The sequence below is a fragment of the Odontesthes bonariensis genome, chromosome 9, assembly GCF_027942865.1.
Source record: "Odontesthes bonariensis isolate fOdoBon6 chromosome 9, fOdoBon6.hap1, whole genome shotgun sequence".
NCBI lineage: Eukaryota > Metazoa > Chordata > Actinopteri > Atheriniformes > Atherinopsidae > Odontesthes > Odontesthes bonariensis.
Genome location: NC_134514.1, coordinates 31,854,689 through 31,864,427, shown reverse-complemented (window position 1 = coordinate 31,864,427; position 9,739 = coordinate 31,854,689).

The window sequence follows — 9,739 nt, the reverse complement described above, 5'->3', positions numbered from 1 at the left end:
AATGTTTTTTATAAGTCCAAATACAGGTACTGTCTCATTTGCATTGGTGATTATCAGAGACCTTTCACAGATGTACTTGTTACCACTGAGAATAAGCCACTTTACTGTGACTGCATGTCGTATGCCATCGATCCCCAAGAAGTCTCTAATCTTTCCTGTGATGTACTCCATATTTGTCACCTCTGAAACAGGACCCAATTCCTTCTCATGTGCAAAAATGGGATGCTCAGTGCCCATTTCATTTTGACAACATTCTAAGAGCTGATTGTGGTTCACAAGTGACTTACAGACATTTTTGAAGTTCAATTTAGATGACCACTGCTTGAAAAAACAGTGCTTTGACTCAAATCTCATGCACATATGTCTTATCAAAGGGCCCAGAGAAAGAATTTGTGCAGGGAGATGCAGCATGTAATGTTGCTTAGGAATAACATTATTCTCAGGAAACAGTTGTTTAAACTGTTTGAGATGCTGTTCGATCATTTGTTTCAGTCTCAATACACTTTTCACAGATATAATGGGAGCAAAAAGTAGCTGAACAATCTCAATCAAGTCCAAAACAAACTGAACATATTCATTTTTCTCTATATTGTTCAAAAGAAAAGGTATGATCTTCAACAATATCAGCATTTGCCCAGAGGACTGTTTAAGTTTGTTATCATTAGATGCTAAGGTACTGACACTGATAGGACAGGGTTTGTCACGCACATCTATTGATGAAAAAGGGAAACTCTGCATGGCTGAATTGAACATTTCTAACTCCATGTGTCCAGAGAGAACAAGGTATTTTAACACACACTTAATTTCCATGGGTGCAACACCCTCAAGAATGATGTGCATGATATCCTGTGGAGTTTGTTCAATGAGGTCAAAGGCTGGAAAATCAACCAGCTTGCTTCTCCTGTTTATCCCATACGTGGTTTTGAGGGCTGATTTCAAGTAATCTGTGCTCGCCCTTTCGATTTCAATGCACTGTCTAATGTGTTTTTCCAATGTCCTTTTGGTAAAACTCTGTTCAGCAAAATTCCTTTGCATTTCCTCAAAGGTACATTCACAATGCCTACATTTACTGTAGGCAAAACCAACTCCTTCCTTGAAACCAGCAAGCTCATGTTGTGCAAGTGTGTCACCACATACCGAAACAACAGCTCCAAATAAATCCATTTCACCATTCTGTGTTTGGATTTTGACACCATTGTAAAGCAACTGTAAGTCTTCATCAATTTTTTGTAATAAAACATCAACACCACACTCGTCAATATCATTAGCTTTTGCTATAGCAAGCAGTCTGATTGCAGCAAGTTTCGACCTAAACTTGGGGTCTATGTTTCCTAAAGTATAATATACCATCAGTAACTTATTGACAGAAGCATGTGACCCCAGGGGATTACATATTTCTATTTCATCAGTATACAAAATCACCTGCAAAGCTGAAGGTTGTATTGAAAAGAGTGGGTGGGATTTGAAAAGACTCCCATCAATTATGTCATACAAAAACCCATCTTTGGGGCAGCTCTGTGGTGCGGTGTTGATCATATCAAAAATTCTGGAGTTGGACAACAACTGTTCAAGACTCTTAATCAGGGGTATATAGTAAAAACATTTGTTTTTGATTGCAAGAACCCTTGATTGTCCTTTCTTAACTCTACAAACCCTTTGAGAAATCACTATCTCCTCTGGTTTAACTGGGTTGAAAAGCTTCTGAATCGTGCTGTCCTGCATGTATGCAGTGGCCATTACGGAGAAAGGATCCTGAAAATTGTCCAATGTTGCCAGTGCCTCCTCTTGGAGCTGCTCCATACTATCTGAGTGTCTTTCGAAGACCCTCCTCATTGTGTCCCTCAAGGTATTCAGAAGAGCAGCTTGATACTGCTGGACTCCAGAGACAATAGTGCTGACACTCCTCTGAAATATTAAAAAAGCAAAAAAAAGTATAAGACACATCCTGTTTGTCCATAACCTAAAACTAACATATGTCTTAACAAGAGTACACAAAACAAGATTTTATACCAAAATGGTTACTGTCTTATTACAGCAACTTTATCAAGTTTGTGCATTTTGGAGATAACACGCGATTTCTTTTGACGGACCCTTGCTGTCCGCCAACATGACCATGGATTGCTAAAAGAAATAGAAGGTAAGGAATCTTCCTTTTTATATGTATTCCTGTCACAAACTATGGGACTGTTGTTGCTCTAACAATGGGATTGATTATAAAATTATCCATAAATATAATTGTCGGTTTTCATACTTAAGAAAGGGTGCATTGCATGTGCAGATTTATTTGATTTTTGTTATTTAAATTTACTGTTGATTTTTATTGTTATTAAATAATAAAATTATTCACCTGATGAATTGGAAGGGGTATTAACATACAATTTAAAAAAAAATTAAATAATGGCCCTGAATATTGGTAGTGCAATACCTGTGACAGGTGGCATTGTTCCCGGACATTGATGGCAAATGCTGCTGCACGTCTGGTAAGATTCTCCTTTAATGCACCAGCTCCTTCCTGTAGACATGATATGTACAATTAGAGTTATATATTGTTTGACCCAAGTATTATCTGTATTTCCTTCTTTTTTTTTCAAACAGGGAGTGTTGCGCAAACAGCATAATGTCAAAATAAAAATCGAACAAGTGAAACAGGAGCCGATCAGAAAATAAGGACACTTTGAACTAAAATATGACCAAAATATAATAAGGGAGTTGTCTATCATGGAAGCAAGCCAACATTACATTACCTGATGATCAGGATGTTGAATCTGAAAATCCTCAGGCTCCTGCATTTCATCTGGGGTGACGGTCATGTTGACTTCACTGCTGGTCCTTTGCATCCCTCTTGTTTGAGTGGCACAGTCAGAAAAAATTGGTAAATCAAAATTTTCACCTCCAACTCTAGATGGCTCAGATGTAGTTGCCGTAATCCATCCGGTTGGCGGGTGCCCAGTTGCAAGATAGAGCGCATGTGTGCGTCTGATATGGTAGTAGAAGGAGTTGAAGACTCTGTATTCTTCAGTACAACCATCAATTCCGCATATAACACGGAAATCTGGATTACGACTATGAGCGGTGTTAATATGGCTCAAGAGAGACTTCAATGTTAAGGCAACAAAAACAAAGCAAATCATACACCTCCAACAGGTCATGATTTTGCTCTTGCTAGCACAGCGTGACAAAAAAATTACTTGCCAACTATAGTACTACAAAAATACATAAATTCAATCCACACCGTCTTCAGGCAGCAAGCAACTACATCGGAGAATTTTTTTCACTTCCTGGCGGGCACAGACTACCGAGCTCATTGGTTGGGTCAATACCAAATCAAGAATTAGGGGGGATTTATTGTAATACTCAATGTAATTTACATTCAATAATGTCATTCAAGAAAAAAGAAAATTCATTTAACGATGAATTTATCTTTACAGGTATAATATCCAACAATGATTTGTTTTTATTATAACTATTTACATTTGGACGGATATTTTGAGCACATATTTCCCCTCACGCTAATCGTCACGTCTGGCATGCGACGGTTAGGAGAAGTAATAATTCGAAGCCAACAGTTTGAACACCAGCAAGAAAAGGTATATTTTTTATATTGAAAAGTACATTGAACTGTTGGTAAATCATGATTTTTCTTGAATTTTACACTACTCATTGAAGCTAGCCGTCATAAACTATTCTGAAAACTGTACAACGGGATGGCCACACAGCATGTAGCTAAATTCACTTAGCTAACGTTAGCTGGGGGAAAGTCTGCTCCCGCCCGGAGTGAAACTGAGAAGGGTTTTTCACGTTTGACACCGACCTTGTGCCATGTGAAGCCCCGGACCAGACTAGAGTGAAAAATACTCTTTAAGTCACCTGTGGTGACCGTTAGTTAACATCAATGTCAATATCACGTTTCTTATTGTGTTGGCTCTATGTACTGTAAATTCTAGTAATGTTAACAAGCAGTTAGCATTCCTTTTTATATGTGGTCTGAAATACTGTACTACTAAGTGTGAATTTCAGTATAAAGGGTAAAGTATGCTCAAATTGGGATGATTGAAGATGTAGTTTAGGTATGATTCGACTGTTTTTAATATAATTTATGTTGATTGTAGTTTTAAAGTGGCTGAACCCTATCAGAGGTTGTCATTTTGTCGAGATAAACAGAGGTATTTCATGATTATTCCCATAAGTACCACCACGTTGCAGGCATTACAGATAGTTAAGTTAGCTATTACAAGTTGCACTCCAATTTTAATGCTGTCTGTATATGACCAGCAATCCGCAGAGATGTCTAGGGTTCTCATTCCCGTTTGTGCCTGTGCAATTGATACTATTTTAGGTTTCAGATAAGGTGTCACAACTTTTAATTGCTGTGGGACAAGGGATCCATGGCGGACTGGCATTGTAAAAAAACTGATCTTGAGTCAGAAGGCTAACTTGTCTAATTGTGACCTTAATATGATGATTTCTCCCTTCCAGATTGAGGAGAAATTAAAGGGACAAGACAGGGGGCAATCATGGATGAGCTGGATGATGTCACAGTATCAATTTTAAATGGTATGTCATGTTTTGGTATGAAAAGATTTCCATTAATGGGATTTGTCAGCTAAGCAATTAAATAACAGTATGCTGACACTGATCTCAATAACAAAATTAAAGTATTGTACAAATTAAATACAAAATGTCTAAATTGTATTACATTTACATTTAATCGTGGTAAGAGAAACTGACAAGACACAAAACTTACTTGGTTTGACCTGTCAAGTTGAATACTGGTAAATTCATCAGTTGAAAAATGTATAAAAGTGTAAAGGGTTTGTTAATGAATGGACTGTCTTTATAGCCGCCAACATTGATGAGGCCTTGCTCCACACCCTCAGTCGTGATGATTTGAGAGACCTTTTTCCCGGGCCAGAACACTTTCTCAGGAGGAAACGGGTTTGGGCTGTTATTAGTGTAGAGGTGATTGGTTACCTACTTTGCTCTGAAAACATCTAGCATAACACATTTTGTTTCTAATATGGTCTATTGTTTCACTCTTCATCATTTTTTGATCTGGTTTTCTCTAGGATGAGAATGCCCCCTTACCAGACAACGTTGGGCCTGATGAAGCAGGAACTTCACCTAGAGGAACACCTCCAATCTGTCCCCAGACATCCACTCCTTTGGTGAAGAGCAGCCCAAAGAGGACCCTACAACTTCCTGGTCCTCCAGAATATGTGATCTATACAGACAGTGAGTTGGAGCTAGCTCGTAAGCACTACTTTGAGATGGCCCGCACTGGCAGAGAAAGGGAATGTGTCATGTCCAAAGAGCTGAGATGCAGGCTGGTGAGGAACACTGCCACCAGCATGATTTCCATCTTGAGAGCCAGTCAGCAAGGAGAGGAGGTCCGGTACCCCTCTAAGCATGAAGTCACTGCAATGGCTAGGAAACTAGTGGAGTATTATCCCATGCTACAGGATAAAGACAAAACTATGAAACATGTAAGTGATTATATTATTTTGTGCATTTAGATTTTGAAGTGTGTGGATATTTTTGGCTGATACTGTTTATCTGTGAACATTCAGTTTTCATCTCTATTTGTTCTTTCAATGAGTGAAATTTTATTTACCACAGATGAGCATTTACAAGAATCTTCACAAGAGGCTTCAGAATGTGAAGTCCCCACACAAGAGGCAGGGGCCCACACCAGAGAGGAGCCGTACAAAGAAAAGGCGTCACATTGACTTCTCAGCAAGTGACCAGGGAGAAGATTATGACGCAGACTCAAGTGGTGCATCAACAATTATTTTGCATCAGTCCCCTGGGACCAGTTCTGATAATGGCCACAATTCACGTATGTAGAAACATGTCATTTTGATGATAATAATGGGTATGCAAGGCAATGTTATGATAGTTCTGGATATCATGATATATTACCTACATTTTTACATTTCAATTCTCATTGGGTCTTGATATATTTTGATGCTGCAGACGATTTCATCCATTTGGCTTTCTAAAGAGCAGAAACAGCATATGTTGTTTAATGTATAACATGCATAATATAACTCTGTGTGTGGTGGGGGTTATAAGTTGCTTTTGTTTGTCAATATATTTTGCACTTTCAATCAGAGATACACAGATTGCAATTATCTGTCCTGCATTACTGTTACACTTAGTGTCATTCAGATTGACACTACCAATACCCATTACTGATTTGTTTTCTCCATTTCAGCGGTCGAGGATAGTCTGACAATGCAGGCCAGACATTACCAGACCCTGCAGGAGCTGTACAAGAAACCAAAACCCAACCAAGATGCTGTCTCCCAAATCCTTGAACTTGAGTTTCAAGCCAGAAGAGCCTTTATTGACAGTGATGCTCTGAAAGAACAGGACAGGCCAACAAAGATCCTGGATGCATATCCATGTTTCAAGGATCTTCATCATGTAAGGGATTAACTTGTTTTGGATTATTAAGAAAAGCAAGCATTGTTACAGGTTTTAACACTTACTTGCATTATAGGTGATGAATGAGCTGCGGAGAATCCTGGATAAGGACAACAGAAAATTCATAGATGAAGTAAAGAAGAGATGGGATGACTTCTGCTCCAAGGTGCAATTTTACGGTGTTTGGAAGAAAGTGATGAAGCCACCCATGACCCTGGATGTAGGTAAGTCATTTAGCTGTTTCTCTAATTCACTGTGTAGCTGCTTCCTCATACATGGGTGTGAATAGGACTGTGTATGTTGCTCTGAAAAAATAGATGCAGAATGCTAATACTCTTCATGGTGAAAAAATAAGATTTTTTTTGTGACCAACACAAACCTAATAATAGTCATGTTTAGGAAGACTAACTTTGAACTAAAAGTTGATTTGTTCTGTTCTAGTGGAATACACCATAGCGCTGTTCAAGGCACTCCCCACACTCTTTCCTTCTCCAAGTCCACCGCCTAAGAAGCTGGGACATGCCAGTGAGGCCTTGCTTCATGTCATTCAGGTGAAAGTTTGTTCACATTTTGTCAAATTCAACAGTTCATGTCTGCAAAGGCATTTACTTAAAGCTGCCGTTGGCAACTTTTTTTGTCATATTAGCTTGAACTGTCATGGGATTCTGAAAGGAGAATATTAAATAGGCTGTTTAGGAAAAATCCCGAATTCTGTAGCTCCCTCTGAAGCCTGTAATCGTGCTTGCAAAAATCGAGCGCTCCCGGCTGTTTTTAACCAATCACGTTAGGTTTATTATTTATGTATTATCTGAGCAGAACAGTCACCCACCAAGTCTTCCATGCTGAGCGTGAGTCTGCCCCAGCTTGTGTGCGCTCACACTGGTGTGAACTCACGTGCACAACCTCGTTCACAGAGGGGGAGGGGTTTGGGGGGCGATTCTGAGCTTGTTAGAGGTTGGGGGAGGGACCTGAAAGTTGCATCCGTTCGAATTTTCCGACTTTAGACTGTGTTTTGAAAACCTGCCTACGGCAGCTTTAAAGTACCCCAACATTTCCTAAAGTGTGTAGTGAGCTTGACTACTGAGGCAAAAGCCATTCTTCTCCCAATGATTTCACCAGCAAATGTGTTTTGGTATTTTCTTTAAAAAAGAAAGCAGTCTGCTTTCATATACCACATGCATGTCTAGTATTGCTTCAATGTAACATGCATGGGCATTGTGGTGTTTCAGTGATAGGACTGCTTGGGTAGTTTTTTCTGTTCTACCCGAAATAAATGTCTCTGTTTCTTTCTTCTTTTTCTTTAGCCAACAGAAGATCCCACAATCTACCTGCAGAAGAGATCTCTCTGCAGCCCTGTGTTGCTGTTTGATGGGTTCCGCTGTCTTGTCTGTCTGGGAACCTCTCCCGCCACCACATTTGCCAAGGAAGACTTGAGTGAAGGTCTGCTTTATCTAATGGCTTACTACTACACCCTGCATCTCACATATCCAAAGTGTGTGGCAACCCTCCTCTCTGTCATTCAGACAGAAATATTACAGGACACTATCCATGAGCGAGACACCACAGCCTCATACAAAAAGGCCATGGCAGAGTGGAGAGATTTTATTGGGAAGTAGAGCTGTATAGGGGTACTTGGGATAAGTATTGATAAAACTGCTAGTTTGACTCCCCTGGTACTATGAGTAACTTAAAGGGGAACTCCGGGGCATTTTAAGCGCAATCCCATTGCTAGAGATTGTCAAATACTGACAGTAGGACACAGACCGGTGCAAATCGGCGCTCCCTGTGCGGCGATTGCGCTGTTTGCGCAGCCTGTCATGCTAACCAAATTTGTGGTGGCTAGGGGCAAGCGCTAACCCTTCCACGTAAAACAACAACTTGCACACTGCAGAAACGTCACACCACTTTATAAACCATCCGACAATAAAGTCACAAGCCTTACCATCAAAACCATATGCATGGTTCTCACATTACTGGCATGGGGACGTTACAAAACAACTTTATAAACAGCATGTCACTCACCGGCTGGTTGTAGGCTCGCGCATGTGAAAGCCCAAAAGAGTTGATGGACGATACTCCCAAATACAAAACAATTATATTCTCTAGAAAAACTGCGTTCAAGTGTTTAAAACATTACAACAATATTACTGGGCATGTATTGTTGTAATGTTTTAAATACTTGAACGCAGTTTTTCTAGAGAAGATAATTGTTTTGTATATGGGATTATTCTCCATCAACTCTTTTGGGCTTTCACATGCGCGAGCCTACAACCAGCCGGTGAGTGACATGCTGTTTATAAAGTTGTTTTGTAACGTCCCCATGCCAGTAATGTGAGAACCATGCATATGGTTTTGATGGTAAGGCTTGTGACTTTATTGTCGGATGGTTTATAAAGTGGTGTGACGTTTCTGCAGTGTGCAAGTTGTTGTTTTACGTGGAAGGGTTAGCAGTTGCCCCTTAGCCACCACGTATTTGGTTAGCATGACAGGCTGCGCAAACAGCGCAATCGCCGCACAGGGGGCGCCGATTTGCACCGGTCTGTGTCCTACCGTCAGTATTTGACAACCTCTAGCAATGGAAATGCGCTTCAAATGCCCCGGAGTTCCCCTTTAAGGGTGGGAGGGAGTCTGTGTTGGACAGTTGGTTTAAAGTTTTTCTGTCATTGATCAAAAATTCTTTTGGGCCACCAATGTTCTGTATGCCCTGTTATTGACATATAAGAAGGTTTACAAAGTTACAAGCATGTCATCAGTGGTGGTAGGAACACAGCACTAGTATGCAACTCTTCAAATATTGTTTTTTTGTTGTGTAACTGAGCGTCAGGGAATGTTCAATAATGATGATAGTGAATAATGTAACACCACCACATTACTACCTGAGATGTTTCATGTTGCAATGCCTTAGTGTTGTTTGTATTACGAGGCACTATTTCAGCAATTGAATTGAATAAATAATTGTTGACAATATTAATTGTTTGCTTGATTTTTTTTTTTTTTTTTAGTGTGAATGCTTGGTCTCATTTTAAGAAAGAAAAGCTAATAATGAGAACTCTTGAATTAAGAAGAATCATCTTGTTTAGTAGCGCTGGTTTTAAGATTTTTTACACTCAAATTAAGAAAGAAGCAAACGGTGGAATAAGAATTGACAAGCTAGTTTTGAATTTATTTGACTTAGTACAGTGCTTGGAACAAGTGCTTCACTACTTCTTTCAAGAGATTTCTCACTTTTGTAATGGCTAGATATATTTTCTTATTTTAAGAAATCTTACCAAGTCTAAATATCTTACTGCACTGGCAGATAATTTGACTTGTT